The following is a 24,030-nucleotide window of genomic DNA, read 5'->3' on the forward strand; positions in this document are numbered from 1 at the left end:
ATATAAACACAGATATTCACAGGATCACATGGAGTTAAGATTGGGATTCCTAGCACTTGCATTAACAGGCACCCGAAATTGGTTGCATTGATAGCTGTTTGTGAGAGGAAGTAAGGCAGTTAGAGACTTGCCTCAATTGTACCAGCTTGTTGATGTTATATCCTCTGAAGGGATATAATGATGTTAATGGATGTTTTATGGTGGAAAGAATACAGGACAGGGAATTAAAACACATGCCTCTATCTCTGTGGGCCACTTGGCAAGCCATCCCTCTCTGAACTTCAGTTCTTTTATTTGCAAATGAGGCGCTCCACATTTGCCCTGCTTACCTAACAGGGTTGTTAAGGGTCAAACGATGCACATGAAGCATCCCATAAAATGTAAAGTGGGATAAGTGTAAGAAATGCTGGAGATGTGTCTGGACAAAGCCTTTGGCCAGCATCAAGAGGAAATAAAAAATGCCTAAACTGTTTATCCCCCATTTAGATACAATTTCATGTCTGCTTTCGATTTATTGACATTCAACACTCCACGAAAACACATGGAAACTTCTGTGCCTTGCAATGAAGGTCAGTGCAGGTATATTCTTTCTCCTCTTCCCTAACCTTTCTTCTTTCATAAATATAGGCTGAAACGTGAAAGTGAGGTACCAGCTCTTAACTATATAGCATTCTTGCTTTCTCATTAAAAAAAAAATCAAAACCCTGATCAGCAATAGAAAACAACACGGAGAACGTGATGACAAGAATTTTCAGAAGAGAACCAGCTTATTTAAACTGACAGGAAGAAAAAGCCCTGTGACAAACATTATTATTATTAATATTATTTATTATTAATATTATTTTTAAAGATTGTATTTATTCATGAAAGATGCAGAGAGAGAGAGAGAGAGAGGCAGAGACATAGGCAGAAGGAGAGCGGGCTCCCTGCAGGGAGCCTGATGCAGGACTCGATCTCAGGACCCCAGGATCATGACCTGAGCCAAAGGCAGACGTTCAACCACTGAGCCACCTGGGTGCCCCATGTGACAAATATTATTAAGAGCATGAATAATTTTCTACTTTCACAAGAAGGACAAAGCATGAACATATAAGCCAAAGTTTAAACCATCTGTCGAGGGAAGAGGCTAGAAGTTCGTTAGAATATCATGATTTTCCACCCACCCGTTTTCTCTTTCTAGCTATTTCTCAGGACACTATCAACCGTAGCAAACCAGAAAGCAAATTCTTTGCTTTTTGCTCTAAGTTTTCAGTTCTAGCTTTCATATTCCTAGAACACATAGTACTCTTCCTCTATGCTCGTGACCCTTAGCTGACTACTAGATCTTTCTTTCTTTCTTTTTTAAAAAATATTTTATTTATTTATTCATGAGAGAGAGAGAGAGAGAGAGAGGCAGAGACACAGGCAGAGGGAGAAGCAGGCTCCATGCAGGGAGCCTGATGTGGGACTTGATCCCGGGACTCCAGGATCATGCCCTGGGCTGAAGGCAGGCGCTAAACCACTGAGCCACCCAGGGATCCCCCTACTAGCTCTTTCCTCTCCAGAATGTTCCCTTGGCCCTCCCAGGACAAAAGGGAATCTGCTTGAGTACCCTCAGCTGATATGCACAGGCAAGCATGAAGCCCTTACGTGCTAACACCACATAACACGTTGCAAAGAAGGAGCATCACTGAAAGGTCTAGTTGTTTCTCAATTATTTTTGCCCTGTGACTAACAGGGACCCAGAAATTCAATCCTCCCCCACACCTATTTGTATGCCGTTGAATGAGGGGTTTGAAAAGACTTAATCATCCATGCCCAAGCTGAGGTAAGCTGTCAGCCTGCATAATGCTTTTCATTTGGGGTAGGGTGTGAGAAACAATCTAGTTCCACATATTACCAAATTATTCTTTCAGGTTTTTTTTGTTTGTTTGTTTGTTTTGTTTTGTTTTTTTTTTATTCTCACATACAAAACCACTTCTTAGAAGAGTTTTTGGTTATCTTACAGCTAAAGATACTAATTTGATAGTTTCTTGGTATCTCCTAGAATAAACTTTGTTTCACTACCCACAATATATTTCTGTTATTTTAAAAGATTCAGTATTAGGAAGAAAGTTAATAGGTGGAAGGGCAGTGAAGGAAACTTTAATGTTACTTTCAGTAACTCTTCCAAGAGAAACGCAACAGTGAGCAACACACACTCCAATGTACTCTTTCTAGATAACTCGTTCTTATAAGTCTTCAGGAGCCAGAGAGTGAAAATGGAGACTGGCTAAGCTGGGCAGAACACAAACATCACTGCCCCTATGCACCCCTCAAAGGCAAGGAGCAAGGCTCTCCTGTTTTGTAGACTGTGTAGCATCTCCACGAAAAGCACAACATAAATGTTTTGACTCTTCTATTTAGTCTCTGAATGATAGATTTGGGGGGAGGGGCACAAGAAGAGAATGAGTGTTTATCCTTTGCATAGAATTTCATTTAACTTGGTATCTAGGCTGTAAAAAAAAAAAAAAAAAAAGGTTCATAGAACACTCAAGTTAAAGGAAAACTTAGAAATACTACTTTTCTCATTTTACAGAAAAAGAAATGAAGATTCAGGGAGCCTCATAAGTGCCTGGGAGGTAGAGAAGGGTGGTAGTAATGTGGGGCTCAGGGTTGAAAAGTTTGAGTTTGAGTCCTGTTCTGATATACTTTACTAGTTTTGTGACCTTGGGCACCATAATTTTCTGGGGCTTAGTATTGCCACATAGAAAAATTGAAAACAGGGATCCCTGGGTGGTGCAGCGGTTTGGCGCCTGCCTTTGGCCTAGGGCGCGATCCTGGAGACCTGGGATCGAATCCCACGTCGGGCTCCCGGTGCATGGAGCCTGCTTCTCCCTCTGCCTATGTCTCTGCCTCTCTCTCTCTCTCTGTGACTATCATAAATAAATAAAAATTTAAAAAAAAGAAAAATTTGAAAACAAATACTTGTTTCGCTTACTTATACAACATTGTTTTGAGGACTGTGATGATTTTAATTTTATGTGTCAACTTGTCTAGTCTATGGTGTCCACCTGTTTGGTCAAACACCAGTCAAGAAGTTGTGGTGAAGGTATTTTTTTTTTTTTTAGATGTGATTAACAAATCAGGAGACTGTGAATAAGGCAGACTACCCTCTACAATGTGGTTAGACCTCATCCAGTCAGTTGAAGAATGAAGACAGGTTTTCCAAAGGAGAATTCCATCTTAAGACTGCAACACAGAAATCCTCCCTAAGTTCCCAGTCTGCCTGGCCTGCTCTGTGGATTTTGTGTTCAAGACTACAACATCGACACTCACTTGAATTTTCCAGACTACTATCATGTCCAGTGGATCAAACTTGCTGGTCATCACAGTTGTGCCAGCTAATTCCTCAATCTCTCTCTTAGATATATATATGTACAGTGGACCCCGACAACAGGGGGCTGAACTGCACGGGTCCACTTCCATGCAGATTTCTTTTTGATATAGCACAGGACTGTAAATGTGTTTTCTCTTCCTTACGATTTTCTTAATGATATTTTCTCTTCTCCAGCTAGCTTTATTTTAAGAATACAATATTAATACATACAGCATACAAAATATGTATATGTTAAGTGACTGTTTATATTATTGGGAAGGCTTCTGGTCCACGGTAGGCTATTAATGAAGAATTGAGGAGCTGAAAGTCATGTGTGGATTTTTCACTGGCAGGGGTTCAGTGCCCCTAACCTCTATGTTGTTCAAGGACTAGCTGTTTATATAATCTCTTTCTCTCATATGTCATGTATATATGTAAATGTTTATATGTATATAAACATTTAATTTACTTATTTTTATTTAAAAAATTTACTTACTTACTTACTTATTTATTTATTTATTCATGAGAGACACGGAGAGAAAGGCAGAGACAAAGGCAGAGGGAGAAGCAGGCTCCACACAGGGAACCCAATGCAGCACTTGATCTTGGATCCAGGATCACGCCCTGAACCAAAGGCAGACGCTCAACCGCTGAGCCACCCAGGTGCCCCTCATTCAACAATTTCATAGGAAATAATTTTACTTTTCAAGCAAGACTTTAGAATTCTGGAAGGCACTGACTACCTATGTTTCATTGAACTTCTTCTAATGCCTAACACAGAGCACACGGAAGAATAAGACAGGTTCCTAGCCACGTTCCATCACTTCTAGGCAGCCCAAAGTCAACCTAAAAGCTTTAACCAGCAACAGAATTTTTTTTAACAATAGAAATTCATAGTATACATAGAACATTTTATGATAACAGATCAGCTTTACAGGTTCAGCAACATAATCTTTTCCTAGGTTTAAGCTATCCTTTTTATTAATCCTCTCTTCACTATCCTGAATAGACTGCTGTTTTTTTTTTTTTTTAATCTTATTCTTTAAGAAGCCTGCTTGGGACTATACATTAGCTTTGAACTTCACCTTCACAGAAGGATACATTTTCTTAAAGCAAAGTGCTGTACTTTTCTGTGTCACATTTTTTCCCCCTGAGTCTGATGTGCAATCTGCAGTTAATTCAGTGAAGTGATAGTTCCATGTACAAATCAAGGTAGAGTCAGGTTTGTGCAATAAAATGTTAAGCCACTGAGAAGAATTAAAAATGTAGGTTATCCATTAAAAAACACATACAAGAAAGACAAATATCAACTTGTATATGGAATCTAAAACAAAAGCAAAACCAAAAAAAAAAAAAAAAAGACAAACCACAAAAAAACAAAACACCCCTCATAGATGGATATGGACAACAGACTGGTGGTTGCCAGAGGAGAAGAAATGGGTGAAGGGGGATGCCTTGGTGGCTCAGTGGTAGAGCATCTGCCTTTGGCTTGGGTCGTGATCCCAGGGTCCTGGGATTGAGTCCCACGTCGGGCTCCCTGCAGGGAGCCTGCTTCTTCCTCTGCCTGTGTCTCTGCCCCCTTCTCTCTGTGTTTCACATGAATAAATAAATAATTAAAAAAAAAAAAACAGAAATGGGTGAAGGTGGCCAAAGGTACAAACTTCCAATTAGAAAATAAATCATGGGAATGTAATGCACAGCATGGTGACTATAATTAGTCACACTGGCATATTTGCATGTGGTATATTTGCTATATGGCATAGTTGTTAAGGGAGTAAATCTTAAAAGTTTTCATCACAAGAAAAAGATTTTTTTTGTAACTATGTATGGTGATGAATGTTAACTAGACTTACTGTGGTGATCATTTCACAGTGTATACAAATATAGAATCATTATGTTTTTCACCTGAAACTAATAGAATATTAAATGTCAATTATATATAAAAAAGTCAATTATACCTCAATAAAAAATACACACATATACATACACACAAACAGGCATAAATACATACATACATACAAATACATGCACAGGCACATCACTATTTCATGTAATCAAAAGTCAAGCATCACAGAAAAGAAGTAAAAAAGTCATAAAAGTGTAAACTTAAGAATGCTATACATTTCATTTAAAATATTTATTTACAAATTAATTTGTTAAAATACCATATCTATATAAATCCACATTTTGGAGATGTGCGGGCTAGATCAAAATAAATGGAAATAAGCCTCCCTCCATTTTCCCCTTATTATCAGCTCTCTAGTTCTTTAAAAACATAATTCATGAAAACCTGAGGGCGAAATAACAGATTGAACACTTAGTGTTTTGGACACTAGAGTATTTATAATTGTATCCAGATTCTATAAACTTCTTCCTTTTCCTGTTGGAAAAAAAATGTTTCCTTTTCTCTAAAGACAATTCTTTTTATTTTTTAAAATGGTTTTATTTATTTATTTTAGAGAGCCACATAAGGGAGTGGGGGGAGGGGTGGAGGGGGAGGAAGAAGGAGAGGGAGAAAGAATCTGAAGTAGACTCCGTGTTTAGTACAGAGCTGGATTTGGGGCTAGATCTCACGACCACAAGATCATGACCTGAGCAGAAACCAAGAGTTGGATGCTTAACTGTCTGTGCCACCCAGGTGAACCTCTAAGGACAATTCTAATCATAAATCTACTCTTTGAGAGGGGGTAGATGAACAAAGGATGAATAGAAGTTGCCATGCAGAAAAGAAAATAATGAGTATTATAGGCCAAGAGGACTAGGTGGGTAAAGGCTTTGAAACCCAAGCCATATGGTTTGCTCAGAAAATTCCAAGTAAGGGATGCCTGAGTGGCTCAGCGGTTGAGCATCTGCCTTTGGCTTGGGTCATGATCCTAGAGTCCCAGGATGGAGTCCCACTTTGGGTATCCTGAATAGAGCCTGCTTCTCCCTCTGCCTATGTCTCTGCCTCTCTCTCTCTCTGTGTCTCTCATGAATAAATAAATAAAATCTTAAAAAAAAAAAAGGAAAATTCCAAGTAATTTTGTATGACTGGGGACATCTATAAGGAGGCATGACATGGAGCAGTGATTTCAGGGCTGCTATGTGTTAGTGTGTAGGCTGTGCACTAGTCAACTGCAAAGGGTGCTAATAAAGAGATCATGTGAATGACACTTCCATCATTTGTGCAGTGCGATACTTGCACAACCTTCCCACAATGCTGATTTCAGGGACCTGAGTAGTAAAGTGTGATTGGTGGAGGTATAGAGATGGGTAGGTGTGGATGCTTCTGGGAAATTAGGCAATGAACAAATTCTGAAGGTCACTTGATGCACGGATGAAGAATCAAAGGCCAGTTTTCCTCCAAGTGTGGTCCCAGACCAGCAGCATCAGCATTTAGTGATAACTTGTTAGAACTGCAATTTCTCAGGCCTCACTCCCTAACTACTGAATCAGAAACTGGGGAAGGCCCAGAAATTTGTTTTAGTAAGTCCTCCAGGTGATTCTGATGCTTGCTAAATTTTGAGGGGTAAGGAGTAAAAAATAAAACCAAAAAACAAACAAAAATTTAAGCAAGGGAACAGCATGCTCAGATTTGCAATTTAGAAAGATCACCAATTACGTGGACTTTTTTTTTTTTTTAGCAATACAAAAGATAAATATTTATTCAGAACAAAACTTTTTAACAATCGATTTTACATTCTAAGCCACAAGGAAATAGCAAAACATAAAGCAAAGGAAAAACAAAGACTAAAGAGAAAAGCAGTGTACTGTCTCTTCTACTTTAACTTGGTAACACTTATTGACCCAATGCCCTCTTGCTTGACCTATTTTGCAAGCACATTTTAGAGTTAACAGCTTACTTATGATTCCAGGTTAAAATCACCTTTCTCCTGCGAGTCAGGAAATTGTAGATGAGCTCCAGTTAGAGGCTTCTCTGGGGTTTCTAGCTATTGAGGCTAAGGTGCAAATGTAAACCTCTGGTAGTTCTCCTTATTCAGGAGCACCCCCATTTCTAAGTGGTGGCAATGAACGATGAAGGGTAAGGCCCCAAAGGACTTGGCACTTTAATCCAGATATGACACCCCAGGGAGCAATGAGTGCATCCTAGATTATGTTCCTTTGTCCCTTCCTTATCTCCCAAGTATTCAGAAGCCCTGCTAAATCCCTTTCTGCTTCTCCCTCCAGATGATTTCTTAGCATTCTTCTGGGCTCATCATTCAGGGGGAGATCAGACTTTCTGGGCTGACTGGGGTAGAAGAGCAACTGAAGAGCAGAATTTTCTACTGCAGTGGTTCCAGAAGGAAGTACATTACTAAATTATTGATAAGGTGATCTCAACCTCACCTGCTGTGAAGATGGCAAGTCTAGGAACCCTCATGTTTATGACTCAGTTTACCAGGAAGACAGTGCCCCCAACGTATCTCCGTTGAGTATCTCATGTGAGTACGAAGCTCAGAGTGATCCTTTACTTAAATTGTCACTTTCTTTGAAAATAGTATTTCTTCATATCAAAAAAAATTCTAATAAGCACTTCAGGGTTTGGAAGAGAAATAGAAAAATTTCTCTCTTAGAGTTAAACAACAGTTTATTGGTATAGGAAAACATTACAAGACACACACTATTATTTGCCAGAGCTATTTTCCTTTATAAAATTTTACCTGAAGTGTACTTTCTGCAATCACACTGGGCAAAGACTAGTGGGGGCACCCATTTATACTAGCTGAAAGTACGCTCATTTGTTGAACTATTTCTCACCCACTCCAACTTCCAATTTCTGCAAGGAAGTCTTCTAAATTTTCAGATTTAAAGTGCCATTGAAACCTGGCTTTGTTCCTTGGACACCTCAGTGGCCTCATCAGCTCATCAATCACCATCAACAGAGAAAGGCAAGGATTTATTTCCACCATTATCCCTATACCTAAAGACTGCGACCCAGCAGTTTCAGGAGAAAAAAAAAAAAGCCCCAAAGCCATAATGAAATCATTATTTTCCTTTTAATGAATCTCTGCAGCAAACCTCTTCTGAAAAGTACTTTTGGGGTCAGCATCATCAAGACCACATTACAGAATGGCAGAAAACGGATGACACATGCGGGCCACTCTGAAATGGAGCAGCTCTGCCAAAGGAACAGTGAGAGGAGAGCCAATCCAGCTGTGCTTCCAGAATACTTGCAGGGTGTGCTTTACATATATGCTCCTGGAGGCAGGCTGCTGTGGGGTCCCAGCGCCAGAAAGCAGCAGCAGCTCCGTGATGCTCCCTTTGCCCAATGACAGGTGCTCTTCATGAGCACCACAAACAAGGGCCTTTACCTGAATCCTGCTTGGCTTGTTCGGACAGCAACAATCGTGGAATGATGTGAATGGGCTCAAGCACGTCTGTACTTATCAGGAACTGAGGAGGTGTTTACTGGGCAGAGGGTCCTGCTTTTTACAGCTGTTGGATGTGGTCATTTCCTACAATCACACAGACACATTCTGTTATCGGTATAGAGTCACTCCTGGGTTCTCTCAGGAGGACTATATAAGGCCTTCAAAATGTGATCCTGAAACAGCAGGATCACCTGGGAGCTTACTGGAAATGCAGAAGAATATGAGGTCCCATCTGGGGCCTGCTGAATCGGAATCTGTCCTTACAAGATTCCCAAGGGGTTCATATGCACATTGAAATTTGAGAAGCCCTGACCTAAGGCACAAAAGCATGCCAATAAAACAATCAGCTTCAGAGGCTCTTCTGCAGATTTTTACAGTGGATCTCAGTTTTTAACATTATTCAGAGGTTCTGGGGTGAGTGGGTATAGTTACTAGAAAAAAGCCCCATAGGTGATGCTAACGCGGTCTCCAATTCCTCCCTGACCTCCTGTCCAGCCTGCAGTTGACAGTCATTGCTTTAAACACTTTCACATAATACACTTGAGCTTGACCGTAGAAAGAATGCTGGGTTAGGAGTTAGAGGACCTGACCTTCTCCCTGGGTCTGCATTACTAAATTAATCACATGACCCAAGTAAAGACTGGAGCCACCGTTTCTCCTTGTGTAGCCTGGGGCTACTTGTGACAATTTCATCTACATTACTGGGTTGTAGTGATGATGACATTACATGGTGCATGTGGGAGTGTTCTAGAGGTTATACAATTCCATAGAAATGCCAATATTTTTACACTAACCAAATACATTTTTTTCCCTATGGACTCCAGGATTTAGGGCAGAATTATTCACTAGTATATATTGTTAGAAGCATTCTTACAACTTCCTCTTAGAAGTTAGCACACTGTTCCCTATGTAGTTGCCACTGAGCTCATTTCTGTGGATGCTGCCGACTGATTTCAGTAAGTCTGGTAGAGATAAATGTCTGGTCCTTTTGGAGAGTCAGCATGCTGGATTGAATAGTGCCCTCCTAAATTCCTGTACATCCAGAACCTCAGAATGTGACCTTATTTGCAGACGTAATTAAGATGGAGTCATATTCAGTTAGAGTGGGTCCTAAATGCGATGACTGTTGTCTTTCTAAAGAGGACTGGAGAGATGCAGAAAAACACACAAAGGGAAGATAGCTATGTGGCAGTGGAGGCAGGAATTAGAGTGATATGGCTCTAAGCAGAGGAATCCTAGAATCGATAACAACCACCAGAAGCTAGGACAAGACAGGGCAGGATTCCTCTGTAGAGCCTCCAGAGGCAGCAAGGGCCCCGCTGACACCTGGATTGCAGACTTCTAGCTTCCAGAGCTGTGGTGGGATATGTTTCTGTTGTTTTGAGCCACCCAGTTTGTGGCATTTTGTTGCAGAAGCCCTGGGAAACCAATAGTCAGGCTGTATTTTTCAATGGAGAGGGTCTAGTCTTTAGTGTTAGAGCTGAGAACACACAGAGCCATTCCACAGATTTCCTTCAAAAGTGGATTTAATGTTATGTGCAAAGGAGTGGAAAATCAAAGAGGTTTGGAACCTTAGTCAGCAGGAAAAACAGTTTAATTGGGAGAAACTAAGTTGTATTTACTGTTGGGAGTAAATAGTAGGATTTGTTAAGTAGGTAATTAACACCTGCATTCTAAGTAGCAGCCACAAGTTAGAACATGTAGGTCCAGAAGCTATGGAAGTCACTTACACCAGCAGGATGTAGGAGAAAGATAAGTAAGGAAATACTACAAAATAACAGATTAACGTGGTAAAGTAGGCAATAAGAAAATTCTCTGATGTTAGGAAATTTATTTTATTTTAAAAGATTTTAGTTTTTTACTTGGCAGAGAGTGCAGCAGGGGGAAGGGGGGAAGCAGCCTCCCCTCTGAGCAGGGAGTCTGGATGTGGGGATCGATCCCAGGACTCTGGGATTATGACTTGCGCCAAAGGCAGATGCTCAACTGACTGAGCCAAGGATTCATTCCTGATATTAGGGAATTTACAAATTCAGTTTTAGGACATTTTCTGTAGTGTTGGTTTATAAGTTAAAAGTGTTGTCTAGATAAACCAATTTTTTACATAAAAAGCACTAGTAAGTGTATCTCTGTCTCTCTGTAAGTGGGTCCTTCCAAAACAGCTACCTACATACAGCACCTTCTGAAAATGACTTACGTATTTACGTTTTACTTATTTATTTAAAGTAAACTCTACCCCTAATATGGGTAATGTGGGGCTTGAACTCATGACCCTGAGAGCAACAGCCTCATGCTCTACTGGCTGAGCCAGTGAAGGGCCCATGTACAGCTCTTTTGCATAGCATTTTTCAAACTGTGAGAAACAACCCCTTTGTGGATCATAAATCAGTTCTGAGTCATAACCAGCATTTTAAAAAAGATTTATGTATTTGAGAAAGAGATTATGAGACCACTAGCAGGAAGGGCAGAGGGAAAGTAACAAGCAGATGGAGGTGAGTGAGACGTGGGGCTTGATCCCATGACCCTGAAGTCATGCCCTGAGCTGAAACCAAGAGTCTGCAGCTCCATCGATGTGCCACCTAGGTGCCCCATAACTAGCATCAGAGAATATCAGGGAGGTGAGTAATGTTTTGTCAAGTGTTTATTGAATTGTAATTCCTACTCCTAAATAATGGTAACAATAGTCATTAAATTATACTTATTTTATTTCAATGACTTATATAAAGGTAACATGATGCTAATGTTTCCCAAGCTGAGTTTCAGATAATTTCTATCAATGAGAGAGAAGGAAGCCTACTCTCCCCCAAGGACAAACTCTTAGCCTTTCAATATTACTCTGACTTAGGACTTTGACAACTTATCTACCTTTATATCGCTTCTGTGGCATATTCATATAGACCCTTTCTTAGTTCTGACATTTAGATTTCTGATTTTTTATTCACTACTTTTTGTGCTTGTTATTTGGGTTTTAAATGGATCCAAGGAGTTTACTTCATGATATTTTCTAGGATAAAGCTGGAATGAGAAATTGTCATTAATAACGAGCAAATCTATTTTGCAAACCTCTTATAAAATTCATATGGTTATATACTTTTGTTGCAAGGAAGTGTCATATATTAAACCCTGCCTGGTTATTATTGCCATTTTAGGACTTTTACATTTATTTAATTTATTTTTTAAAAGATTTTATTTATTTATTTGACAGAGAAAGAGAGCATGAGCGGCAGGGAGGGGCAGAGAGAGAGGGAGAAGCAGACTCCCTGCTGAGCAGGGAACTGACTTAACCTGGGCTTAATCCCAGGATCATGACGTGAGCAGAAGGCAGATGCTTAACCGACTGAGCCACCCAGGTGCCTCAGGACTTTTAAAAAATTAACCTCTGAATTAAATAATTCAAAACTGAATAGAAGTTGACATTATTGATATAGACCATTGTCTGATATTGGTTTCTAAATATCGTGTGGATTTTTCAGTGAGATGATTTGTCTCAAAATAAAAGACTGGATTTTTGATTACATACATGTTTACCCCATAAGAGTTATGTATGACCTAAATAATTAATATTAAAATAATTGATGCCATCATTTTAAACTAGTCTTAGCTTATAGGTCATGTTTTAGATTCAAATCCCAGTCTGTCACTCATACAACTGTGAGGCATCTACTTTTCGGGTAATAGAGCTGATAAGATCAAGATTAGAGCTTAAATATACACAGCATCCAGTAGGTGCTTATTTAACAGTGGTTAATGTTTCTGTACATATTCAACAAATAGTTTTCACAGACGAAGACTTATGTCTACAATGATTCCTGGTTAGCAATGTAAAATTCAACTGCCCAGATATTTAGTCTACATACAAAAATATACCGATTGTATTACGAAAAGTGTTCAGATCTGTTTCATATATAGCCTTAACATTCTCATGTCTGAATTTCTTACTTTTTAGGTAGAAGTCTGCCAGTTGTTGACTTATATATAGTCACCCTGTCAAAGCCTCTGGCCATGCCTGCTTTCCTACAGCTGGTAAAATATTCACCAGCTGTGAAGGGAGGTAGAGGATCAGGTCTGAAGGCTACCACACATCTTTCCTTCTCATGGCAGGAAGGAATGTCTGTTCAGAAGCATATGTTCTGTGTTTTGAATCAGGCTCAGTTTAAGCGCTATGTTTTCTAAAATAATCTTTCTTGATCTCCATATTGAGAATCACTTCCTTCTTCGGTTTTCAAAATGGGTTTTTTGGAGACTTGGGGTTCTGTGGATATGCCATAGGGGAAACTCCATAGGGGGCCACCGTGGAAAGGAGAGTTAGTGGACAGGACAATGGGAAACCCATCCCTGCTACAAATCAGGTGGCGCTGTCCTTCCATGTGGTGCTGAAGACACATAAACATGTGAAGAGGTGGACATTTTTCATAGAAGCACTTTCATTTCATGGTATAGCATATGTACACATACAAACACATGCCTGCATATACATAAACAGCTGTCTCTCTCGTTTGGAGACAAGAATACTGATAAACATTGCCTCCTGTGTTTGAGGACATGCTGGAAAAGACCTATGTCTTTTCCACACTATTTACTCACAAATAAATGGCTATTTTATTAGTGGCCACAGCTGTTGTTTGCAGAGTTGGTTATTGAACACAGCTTTGTCTTTTACACTTCTAGGTCTTCTAAGTGCCAGGTCAGTTTTATATATGCCAAAAAGCTAAAATTTGACCTTCCCAAACAGGCAGAGGGCATAACTAAACACATTATATTAAGCTAACACATAAAACTGCAATCCAGTGAGGCCTGGCTGTCACCAACCAGCGGTACCACATTAACTGGCCTGTAAGAGGCTGAGAGGTTTTGGCTCTGGGAGAAACAGAATCATTGGTTTTCTCATAGTATCAGGGTATTATTTTATGGTTTTAGATCATTTAGATAAACATAATAAAGTATATAAAATTCATTTTGTCACATTATTTATAAATTGGTTCAGAATTTCTTAAAAAGCATTTTCTAGGATTTTGTTCAGGTCTGAATACTCAACCCAAAGAAGGCCCATTGAATATGTGTGTTATCTCATCAAATTTTTATTTATGCAAATGCAAATCCAACAAATACCATCTGTGGCCCTTAGAGTTTCTAAATCTTATTTCCTAAGACATTAAGCTGAGTAAAACAAATTCTAAGCTTTCTATATAAATAAAAGAGTTAACATAATAATAATAATAAAAAAAACTCAGTGTCGTTCCCACAGCCCCATTCTCTCATTGCATAAATAGTAGGTTTTTGCTTCTGAAAATCTAAGCAGACAAGAGAACAAAGCACAGGCAAATGATGGCTTAGCACTGCTGCAGAAGACACAACTTTTATGCTGCTTGATCTTTTTGCTTTAAAGTTCTCATCCTAATGATATGGTTGGGAGATTGTCAGGTACCACATATTTGGCAGAAAAACAAAGAACACCAAAATTCACAATAGAAATGGGCTGAAAAGAACTAATTTGCTCTCTGCAAAACCATGACTAGGTAGGTTGAAAATGAGAACATAATTGGCCCATTGCATATTGGCATTCCAGGTTAGTCTGGGAGATGTTGTGGGACAAGTTTTATTTATTCTGGGCTCCCTTCAGCCTGCTTCTTCTTCTACCCTCTCTCTGTACCTTTCACATTCATTCCTTTCCCTCCCCTTGCCTTGTAGGGCCAAGTTCTCAGCCTCTGGGGGGCTGCTCGGGGGTCTCCATCAAAGCACATCCTGCTGCTGCCCCCTCCTTCCACCGTCTCCATTCTCTATAGAAATACTGTCCAGTAGCCTTTACCTTTGGCTCATGTTCTACCAAATTGATACCACTATGAGAGCTGGCTTGTATCTTGACCCAAATGAGTATAACCTCATCTGTAGAATTTCAGGCAATAGAGATATTTTTGATCTGTAGAACTTTTTAAGTTATACACCCACTGTACCTTATTACAAGGCTAATATTATTGGTGAAATGTGCTCTGGTACCAGGAATCATCATTCTTTCAAAAATATTTACCACTTAAATGAATGGTAAGTAATATTTTTTTTTCTCACCTAATCTCAACCTCACTAGCAGAATAAAAATTCTGCTTGAACTGAACCTAAATACTTGGTTCTTTCACGTGGCGTACACTTGTCAATTAAGGATATTTTAGATAGAGTTGACCTATTGATTAGTTCTCAGGCTTTTGACTTTGGAATTTATTCTTTGTTTTTAATAAAATGACCATATACTCACTTAAGGGTAGTATAAATAAATTCCTTCTTATTTACATTGGTTTTTGGCTTTCTTTTTTATCTGAACATTTTAATAAGGGTGATATCTCACTTATTAATGACTGCTTTTAGCCAACTGATGATAGTGTTTACTTTCTTCCACTGAAAGTATATTTGGTGCTAAATTCAACCTTTTGATTCTTGGTTTCTCTTAGCCATAGATGAGTTTATTTCATTTTATTCACTCTCTAAACAGACGATTTCTCAATTTCAGTAATCATTGAAAAAGTCTCAGAAGGAAATTTTTCCTTCTTAGCTTAATGATTTATTGCTCTTTATGTCTAGAAGATTCCTTTATAATGAACAACCTTTTATATTGAACTAACCTTCTACAAAAGCACATGGGAGTGAAAGTGATTTCAAATTAATCCCTAATATAAACAAATTAATATAAGTTCTTTGCACAGGTATTTTTTTTGGGGGGGGGGGGGTTTCACAAAATTTCAAAATGTCATGGATTCTTTCCATAGATTTCCTGATTTAGAAATTGTTTCCTGAAACCAGTTATACCATTTCCAACTTCCTAGGTGATATTTCCACCTACATATTCATTGGTTCCTCTAGTCTTACAGTTGAAAAAGGAAGCTTATGATGTCACCTTCCATCTGAACTTCCTGCCACAAATCCCTCTTGATTTTTCTATACATACAGTCTTTATTTCATTTTTCTGGCCTTGGAGTTAAAGTTTTTTCCCCCAGTTCTGTATGTCTGTATCAATGTTCATATACAAGTCTTCTTCCTCAAGCTCCACATTCAAATCCCTAACTTCTATTCATTCATCCTATAAGACCTATTTTCCTTTTTTTAAAAAAAGATTTTATTTATTTATTCATATAAGAGAGAGAGAGAGACAGAGACAGAGAGAGACAGAGAGAGACAGAGGGAGACAGAGGGAGAAGGCAGAAGCAGGCTCCATACAGGGAACCTGACGTGGGACTCAATCCCAGGTCTCCAGGATCACACCCTGGGCTGAAGGCGGCGCTAAACTGCTGAGCCACCCAGGCTACTCAAGACCTACTTTCCAATCCATCTCTTCTTTTCCCTTCTCTGGCCCTTAACTTTTCATTCCTAAACAACTATGTTAACCTTTCAATTTCAACTACCTTTCTGTCTGGGGATGAAATGAATGTGAGGGAAGAGAGTATTCAGAGTGGAAGATGCTTTCCTTGCCCTTACCAGTTGCAGTCTGCCAGTAAATCTTTCTTATGATATATATATATATTTTAGATTTTTATTTATGAGAGAGAGAGAGGGAGATAGAGAGAGGCAGAGACACAGGTAAAGGGAGAAGCAGGCTCCATACAGGGAACCTGATGTGGGACTTGATCCCCGTCTCCAGGATCATGCCCTGGGCCGAAGGCGGTGCCAAACTGCTGAGCCACCCGGGCTGCCCTTTCCTATGATCTTATCGATTAGTCATTTGTCTCATCTCCCCACTCTGGATTACAACTTCTCAATGGTCAGGACAGATTTGAGGGAGACATTTTCTTTAGAGCTCTAAACATAATGCTTATACTTAAGTGCTTAATAAATAAAATTTAATCAGTAATTTTTTCTAATCAATAGTATTCATGAATTTATTTTTAATATTTAGTAGTACATATTGGCTATAGTAGTACATAATTGGCTATATTTTCCTTTTTTTTAAGTTTTTAAATTTTTTAAAATTTATTTATGATAGTCACACAGAGAGAGAGAGAGAGAGGCAGAGACACAGGCAGAGGGAGAAGCAGGCTCCATGCACCGGGAGCCCGACGTGGGACTCGATCCCGGGTCTCCAGGATTGCACCTTGGGCCAAAGGCAGGCGCTAAACCGCTGCACCACCCAGGGATCCTTTGGCTATATTTTCAATGCAATATGCACGTTCCTCATTAACTTGTTTTCAATACTCTTATCTCCCCATAGATGAAACTATCTTGTTTGGATCACTGGGTGCCTTAATCACTTTTACATCATTCAATTGCACTTTCAGGTAGGCAAGTTCTTTTACTTTACCTCCAAATTCCACATTGAAACAAAAACAAGGCAAAATAAACCATTGCATCCCAACAACCCAACTGAGAACTCTTTCTCCTAAAGCTATCAAGGTTTTTCAATTATACATGGTTCTTGCTAGGAAGTTTAGAAGGTTTAAACAGAATCCAAAGTGCTTTAATTAATGGAACCCAAGCAAAAGAGGAGTGATATTCCCACTCCCTGCAAGGTTTTCTTCTCTCCTAAACTTCATTTTCCATCCATTTATTCCTTCTGAACTCCTTCTCTTAGACAAAACTTAGAAAGTTTATCAAAGTACAATCCCAACTCCAACCAACTGACATGGTATAGGAGAGAATTTAAATGATTAACCATTCATGGAATTTTTTAGGGAATCAAAAATTCTGAGGAATCAAAGTAACATCTGAGTGCCCCATAAGAGACCAGAAGGTCTGATCTTATTAGACCAGGTGTGATTTCTGGGAGCTCCAGACTGGATGAGGAGCTCCTGAGGCCCACTCTCAGATGTCAAGCATGATGAGCATCTTAGCTCCTGGCTTCTGAGTTGGGAGTGCCTTGTGGGATGGGCCATTCTCTTACCTATCCTTGGAATGCAAGTGTTCAGTCATGGTCTGTTGAGTCGAGATGAGAGTAATGAAAGGCCCCAGGGACCTTGCACCCAGCCTGGTGTTTGCCTCCCCCAAACGCAGTGGATTGATGCAGGATCCTAAAAAGTAGCTTGGTATTCCTATAAGGGACAGTAGAGATGCTGTGCTTGAGTTGTTTCATAAATAGCTGGATACATATGATTTTTTTCCTTTTAAAATGTAATATCCCAAAGGGAAGATTCTGTCCATATCCAAGACATTTCAAATAATAATAATTGCTGTCATTCTTAAAATAAAGGATAGAAATCTATGACGTGAGGCTCATTCCCACCAGTAGGTGTCGCTGTTCCATCATGCTCTCCAGCAAATTCCTTTAGGTTTCCCCTGGAAATATAGATGTTACATAAAAGCTATCTTTTCTTTAAAAAATGGTATACTCTAAAGAGAAGATATAAAATGACTTCTCTTTTTATTTATATTCACTGTAATTCTGAATTTGGCCTTGCTTTTCAGCACTGGTTGCCAATAATGCTGGAGAGCATTTTCAAGATAAACCCCCTTTTCACTCTTTGGTACTTAGATTAGCATTGTTGCTAGGCTTCGCCTCACTTGAATCAGTGGTGCATTTCTGAGCAAAATAGCAATAACTAAGTTTCTAGGTACGTGAGGCTGCTCAAAAGGTCAGACTCTTTCTCCTAATCATTTATTCCCTTGCCTATAAAACCAGGCCCTGGGTTGAGCATTCCCTGGAGTTGCCTCAGGTGTTAATTATTAAGAGATGGGTTAGGAAGCATAACAGTTAAGTATGTAGCCTTTGACTCCAGATATCTGGGTCCAAATCCTAGCTCTGTTTCTTGCTACTGGATTGATTTTCTTCTAGCTCCTTATTCCTTTTGTGCTTCAGTTTCCCCATATTGAAATAACGGTAGGACTAATACTACATGATAAAGTTGTTCTAAAGAATAAATACATCTAAAGTGGTTGGAACACTGCATGGCATGTGATTTGTTATATAAATATCTTTTGTGTATTTAACACATATCTTTTAGAATATATTTCATGTATGTGAAAAATAAAAGCTAGTTCCCATGTTGGCACTGCTGAACTGAGTCGACAAGGTTCCTGAAGGACACGTGTGCACCTTCTTTGTGGTTTGTCTCTCACAAGGTATGGATGTTAGGACAATAAAACTAAATATTGTGGAGGTGTTCCCTGAACTTAGTTATTTCAACCGCTCCGTGCATTTTCATAAGGAAAGAGCCACTAGACGACCTTCCATCCGTCACAACCCAGGAAGCTCCTTTCCATGTGGAGTTGGGTTTCATGGTTTTGTTACAAACATAACTTGAAAAATGGAATAGTGAGTGATATAATTAGAGACCCACGGGTCAATGGGTAAATATCCCACGATGACGATGCACAAAAGTTTTCATGAAGATATCCCAATTTTCCAATCAAGTTTTGACGAGGGACGTCAACCACATGGAGGGAGATGGTTAATAGTGACCACTAAAGATCTACATGCATCAACTCATGTCAGTGTCTCAAACACATTTTAAGTAGGTAGTTTACAGAGGGGAAGAGGAAAGACACAATGGTTAAAGACCATGCACAGTGCTAAATATCTGATATTCATTATTCATGTTGCCCTCACCACCACACGGTCGGCTGAATCGATTGTTGTCCTGATTTTATACCAACTGGGAAACTGAGGTACAGTAAGGTGCCCATAGCTGATAAGTGGCAGAGCCAGGGTTTGAACCCAGCCAGTCTGGCTCCAGAGACAACTCTACTAAAGAGGGAAATAGCCCATCCCATTGAGCTGACACTTGAAACTGAAGACTGCCATGACTGCCTAGAACACCCTGGGTAAGGAGAAGGGTTCTGCTCTATTGTGACCATTGATGCCTCAGTACATGTGCCCAAAAATGAATCGCTTGGTTCCTCAGCCCTCTTGTCTGTTAAACACTATTTCCAGGTGAAACACTTTGAGTGATGTGTGCCTGTGTATGCGTGTATGTATGAGTGTGTGCACCTGTGTCTGAGTGAGTGTGTGTACTTTTGTGTGTGTGTTTAGAGGGAATTAAGCTGGTTTGGTTTTAGGGTAAAGGCCATAACACAGATCACGGACAATGTTCACCCAAGGGCAAATAAATAAATCCTGGGTGCAAATCCCAAATCTATCTGTTCTTTTTGTTAGTGTCACTGGGAAGAGAAGGCTGGCTTTGAACCCACAAGAGTCACTGAGAAGACCCTGAAATGGGGCTGAAATCGGGATGGAGGCTGTTGTCAGAGTTTCTGCTCAATAGAGACATTATAATGCTCTAAATGGGAAAATGAATTCTCCAAGTGAATATGCACACAATGCAGAAAACTGCTACTGATTCTATGTAGAGTTTAATTCTTTTTCAGAGAAGCCTTGAGAACAGAATAAACACATTATACTTGGTTGGTGTATTCAAGAAGTCTCCTCTATAGGAAATGACTTTAGAATGATTATTTTCCCTTTCCTTTGCCAGCACCTGACAATGCACGATAAAAAGCTAGAGTAGGGCATCCACGTCCAGTCCCTGAGGATCTTTTTGTTACACACCGAACCAGAGCCCGAGGCAAAATCAAATTTCTGTAGTCAGAAAACATTTTAAACTTTCTTTTATGCCCCTGCCCTGAGCTTTTTTTTTTTTTTTAATAAACACTGTTCGCATACTAAATAGTGATCCATACCCAGCAACTTCTCTAAACCTGGAATAGTTCTGCTTTTTGGTCTCTCCTCTTCTACTGAAACTGTTGTCTCAGGGGTCACTGATCCTACTTGTCCCAGAATTCACTGTCACTTTACAGCTCTTATCTTTCATGACCTTTTGGTAGGATTTTACTCTACTGACCATTTCCTCTTCTTGAAACCTTGTCTCCCCTTGGCTTCCATGATGTTATGGCACTCTTCATTTTCCTCTTTCCTCCCTGGCTACTTCTCAGTCTCTGTTGTCTTTGTCCTTTGTGTAGCCCTTCAGTGGTGGTGTTCTTTTCTCTCCTCTCTCCATCTCTCCCCTCTTCTCAACATCTCTTCCAGGGGTTCTGAATACCATCTGTACGTTGGTAGTTCTCCAATCTATATGTCCAGGGTAGATGATCCAGCTACTACTGCCATGACCACTGAAGATTTATTGAGGCATTTTTTTCATCTGTTTCTCCCAATTTTCTATGAAGTAGGTTATATTATTACCCCAGCTTCTGATGAAGAAATAGGTTTAATAACCTATTGCCTGAACTCACACAGCTAATAAGTGACTTGAACCTAGGTTTTCTCTGACTCAAAGCCCGTATTGTTATGGACTCTGCTGCCAACAGTCACAATGACAAATGAAATCTCTGTTCTTAGTTTCAGGTGTGTTAACCCAATTGACAACTATTTCCCCTGTGATCTCCTATGGGTACTTTTTACCTAACACACCTCAAACTGAATTCATCTCTCCTCTGTCACTCAGAGCTATTCCTCTTCTGTGTGCCATGGCACAGTGCAAGCCCCCACCATCTACAAGTGATGCCAGCATCCTTGATCTCTCTCTTTCTCCTTTCTTGCCCAATCAGCCCTCAAAGCCAAATACCTCTCATATCTATCCACCCTTTTGCCACCCACTGAATGTGGGCCATCATCATAACTTTTTAAAAAATATTTTATTTATTCATGAGAAACACAGAGAGAGACACAGGCAGAGGGACAGGCAGGCTCCATGCAGGGAGCCCGACGTGGGACTCGATCCTGGGAATCCGGGATCACGCCTGGAGCCAAAGGCAGACGCTCAACCGCTGAGCCACCCAGGTGTCCCCATCATCATATCTTGCCCAGATTAATGCCTCAATCTTGGAACTGTCTTTCCTGCCCAGTCCTGCTCCTTCCGAGGGTATTATATACTGTAACCAATCAGTTTTCTGAAGTGCAGAGTCCATCCTCCCTCTGCCCTCACTGAAGGGCTCAATTCCCAACGTGGATTGCAGGCACTGTGTGATTCTGCACCCTGCCTCACTCTCCAGGGTTTCCCTCCTCTCCTGCCCCTTTTGCCGCTCACCCTGGTATCTCGCACCCTATGCTCTAGAATTCCTCTCATTCCCTCTCTGTGCCATGTCCTCTCTGGTCTATGAATTTGTGCACATGCTGGTCCCTTTGCCCAGAACATTCTTCTACTTCTCCACCAAGTAACTCCTCTCTGCATTTGCTTTGTAGCTTAGATCACATGTTCTTTGGCTCTGCATATCCCTTGAGACTAGGCTGGGTGCTGCTCCCTCATATGCTCATGGCACTCTGAGCCTTTCCTATTAGAACACTTACCACACTGAGCTGCACGTACTCATTTGCTGTCTTGCTCATTAGTCCCTAAGCTTTTCAAGGACAGTGGCCACAACCATGCCCATGTTTATATCCTTCTATCCCCACTTCCTGGTATGTGGCCGATGGCTTAATAAATATCGGTTGACTCACTGTCTGTCTGGCTAAACCTGGAGTTTCAACTTTCCTGAAACTGTCCAAGAAATGGCCAGGAAGAAATACAGCAAATTGTCGTTCCACTGGTATCGCCACATGTATCAAGCCCAAGTCTGGCTCAACCCCTGATTCAAGGATATCTTTTTGCTGTGTGGATCCCCTGGGTCAGGAAGTATTTACAAGCCAGGTGCAACTCTATAGTAGGGGCATATAGCAGGGGCATCATCCTTTGGAGGGTATCCCTTACAAAGCATACTAATCTAAAAAAGTATAGAGATGTCTGAGATACTGTGACTCAGCCCCTCTGTTCCTGCTGTTCTGCAGCTGTTGCCTTTGTATAAGCCTCATCATCCATGACCTGAGCCACTGTGGCACCTCCCTATTCGTCCTGCCTACTGACTCCCCCCTTTCCCTGGCTGCTCTCCATCCTGCTACTTTGGGGGAACTTCCTGAAACACCAAACTAATCATTGTTGTTTCAACATCTTTGTTGGTTTCTCATTGCCAAGAGATAATGTTGAAGTACCTTCGCAAGACTGTAATTTCACCCTAAACCCATTTTTTTCCATGCCTCACTATACTTATTTTCCTATAATATGCTATGAGCTCTTGGAGAGAAGAAACTATGCTTCATTTATCAATCTAGTCCATTCATCATCCACCAATCAATTCACCAAGTAATGGAGCATCACTATGTGCCAGGCACTAGAAAAAAACTATTGAGAAAAATCAGACATGATTCTTGTTCTCAAGTCGTGAGATAGTCAATAGTAAAAATAATCAATAAATGAGCTTATTTATAAATAAAAATATTCTATTAAGGAAAGGCTGAGGTTTTTATAACAAAGAAGACTGATCTAGACTGGGGATTAGGGATGCTTCTCTGAGGAAGTGATGGTTCATATGAAGGATAAGGAGGAGTTACATAGATGTAGAATGGGGAGAAAAGTTTATATTCCTTCACCTTGACAAAGTTTTCCCTCATTGGATGGCACAGAAGGGGAGCTCAGTAAATATCTGCTGAATGAATCTGGGGTGTTGGGAAAAAAATACTTAAGGAAAAGTCAAGTCAGACCTTGTCTTAGAGGAAGACTTTAAACCAAGCGATGCTGGCAGTTTCTAGGACGTGTTAGAGGAGAGATGAACACAGCCTTTGTTCAAGTGGAGGATGACAGTTTCTGTAGACAGGAGTACAAGTACCAATGTCTTAGGATGCTGGGAAAAAAAATTGCTTCTCTATCTTATCTCAAGTAGAAAGGAAAAAATGAATTGGAAGTTAAATGTAAGAACAGATTAATTTGGGATGTAAGCCTTATCACATAACATTCAGTGGATACCGAAGTTAAACTTTAAACTTTGTCCACTGGGTTCACAGACACCCTGAGCTACCTGAATCTAAATTGCTAAATACAGTGAGTAGCAGGTAGACAGAGTTACTGATGCTTTCAGGCCCTACCTTTGGCACAGTCTGACTTTGGAGTCTTTAAAACACAGCTTTCATTTTCTATTTGCAAATATTTTTGTGTCCAGAGAATCCAGGAGGGCCCCTGTCTTCCTCTAGGTAAAATTCTTCTTAAGTTTTCATGAAGCCCTTAGTTGGGGGATTTCAATCAGGGTCTGCTCTGCTGGGCATATCGTATACCCTGGAGTGACTTTACCAATCTATCCTTTTTTACATAAAGTACAGCTTTCTTTTGCAAAAGTTATAATTTTAAGTAGCTTATGAAGACTGCAGCTTAGTTTTATTTATTGAGGATACTTAATGGTTGGTTAATTCTTTGTAAATAAAAGCAGCAAGGAACACATACTATCATCAAGTTCCTATTTTTACTTCTAAGCAAACAAACATTGATTTGCTTTTCTGCTATTAATGGAAGCATTCTTATGGGATACTGATTGTACCAGGTGTAGGATTAGAATATGAGGAGATACATCTTTGTAATGATAGACACCCACAGTCATAATTGCCTGGTGCATCCTCCAAGGACAGGTAATATG

The 24,030-nt window shown here is 40.0% G+C and overlaps 1 protein-coding gene and 2 long non-coding RNA genes across 5 annotated transcripts in view; 2 read left to right on the forward strand and 1 right to left on the reverse strand.

Annotated features, from left to right (window-relative positions):
• LOC140620270 (uncharacterized) overlaps positions 1-4,972 on the forward strand; it is a 70,795-nt gene extending 65,823 nt beyond the window's left edge. Inside the window, exons 5-6 of one of the 2 annotated variants that reach the window (XR_012020049.1) lie at positions 487-569; positions 3,090-4,972. This is a non-coding gene — a long non-coding RNA (uncharacterized lncRNA). The remainder of the gene's footprint in view (positions 1-486; positions 570-3,089) is intronic. The other variant, XR_012020050.1, reaches the window with a different exon arrangement.
• The window catches only part of KCNB2 (potassium voltage-gated channel subfamily B member 2), a 384,754-nt gene that overhangs the window by 6,661 nt on the left and 354,063 nt on the right, over positions 1-24,030 (reverse strand). The gene's annotated exons all lie outside the window — the stretch shown is intronic.
• On the forward strand, positions 7,507-9,042 carry LOC140619974 (uncharacterized). Its single transcript, XR_012019732.1, has 2 exons — positions 7,507-7,758; positions 8,331-9,042. It is a non-coding gene; the product is annotated as an uncharacterized lncRNA (long non-coding RNA).

The sequence above is a fragment of the Canis lupus genome, chromosome 28 (assembly GCF_048164855.1).
Source record: "Canis lupus baileyi chromosome 28, mCanLup2.hap1, whole genome shotgun sequence".
Lineage (NCBI taxonomy): Eukaryota > Metazoa > Chordata > Mammalia > Carnivora > Canidae > Canis > Canis lupus.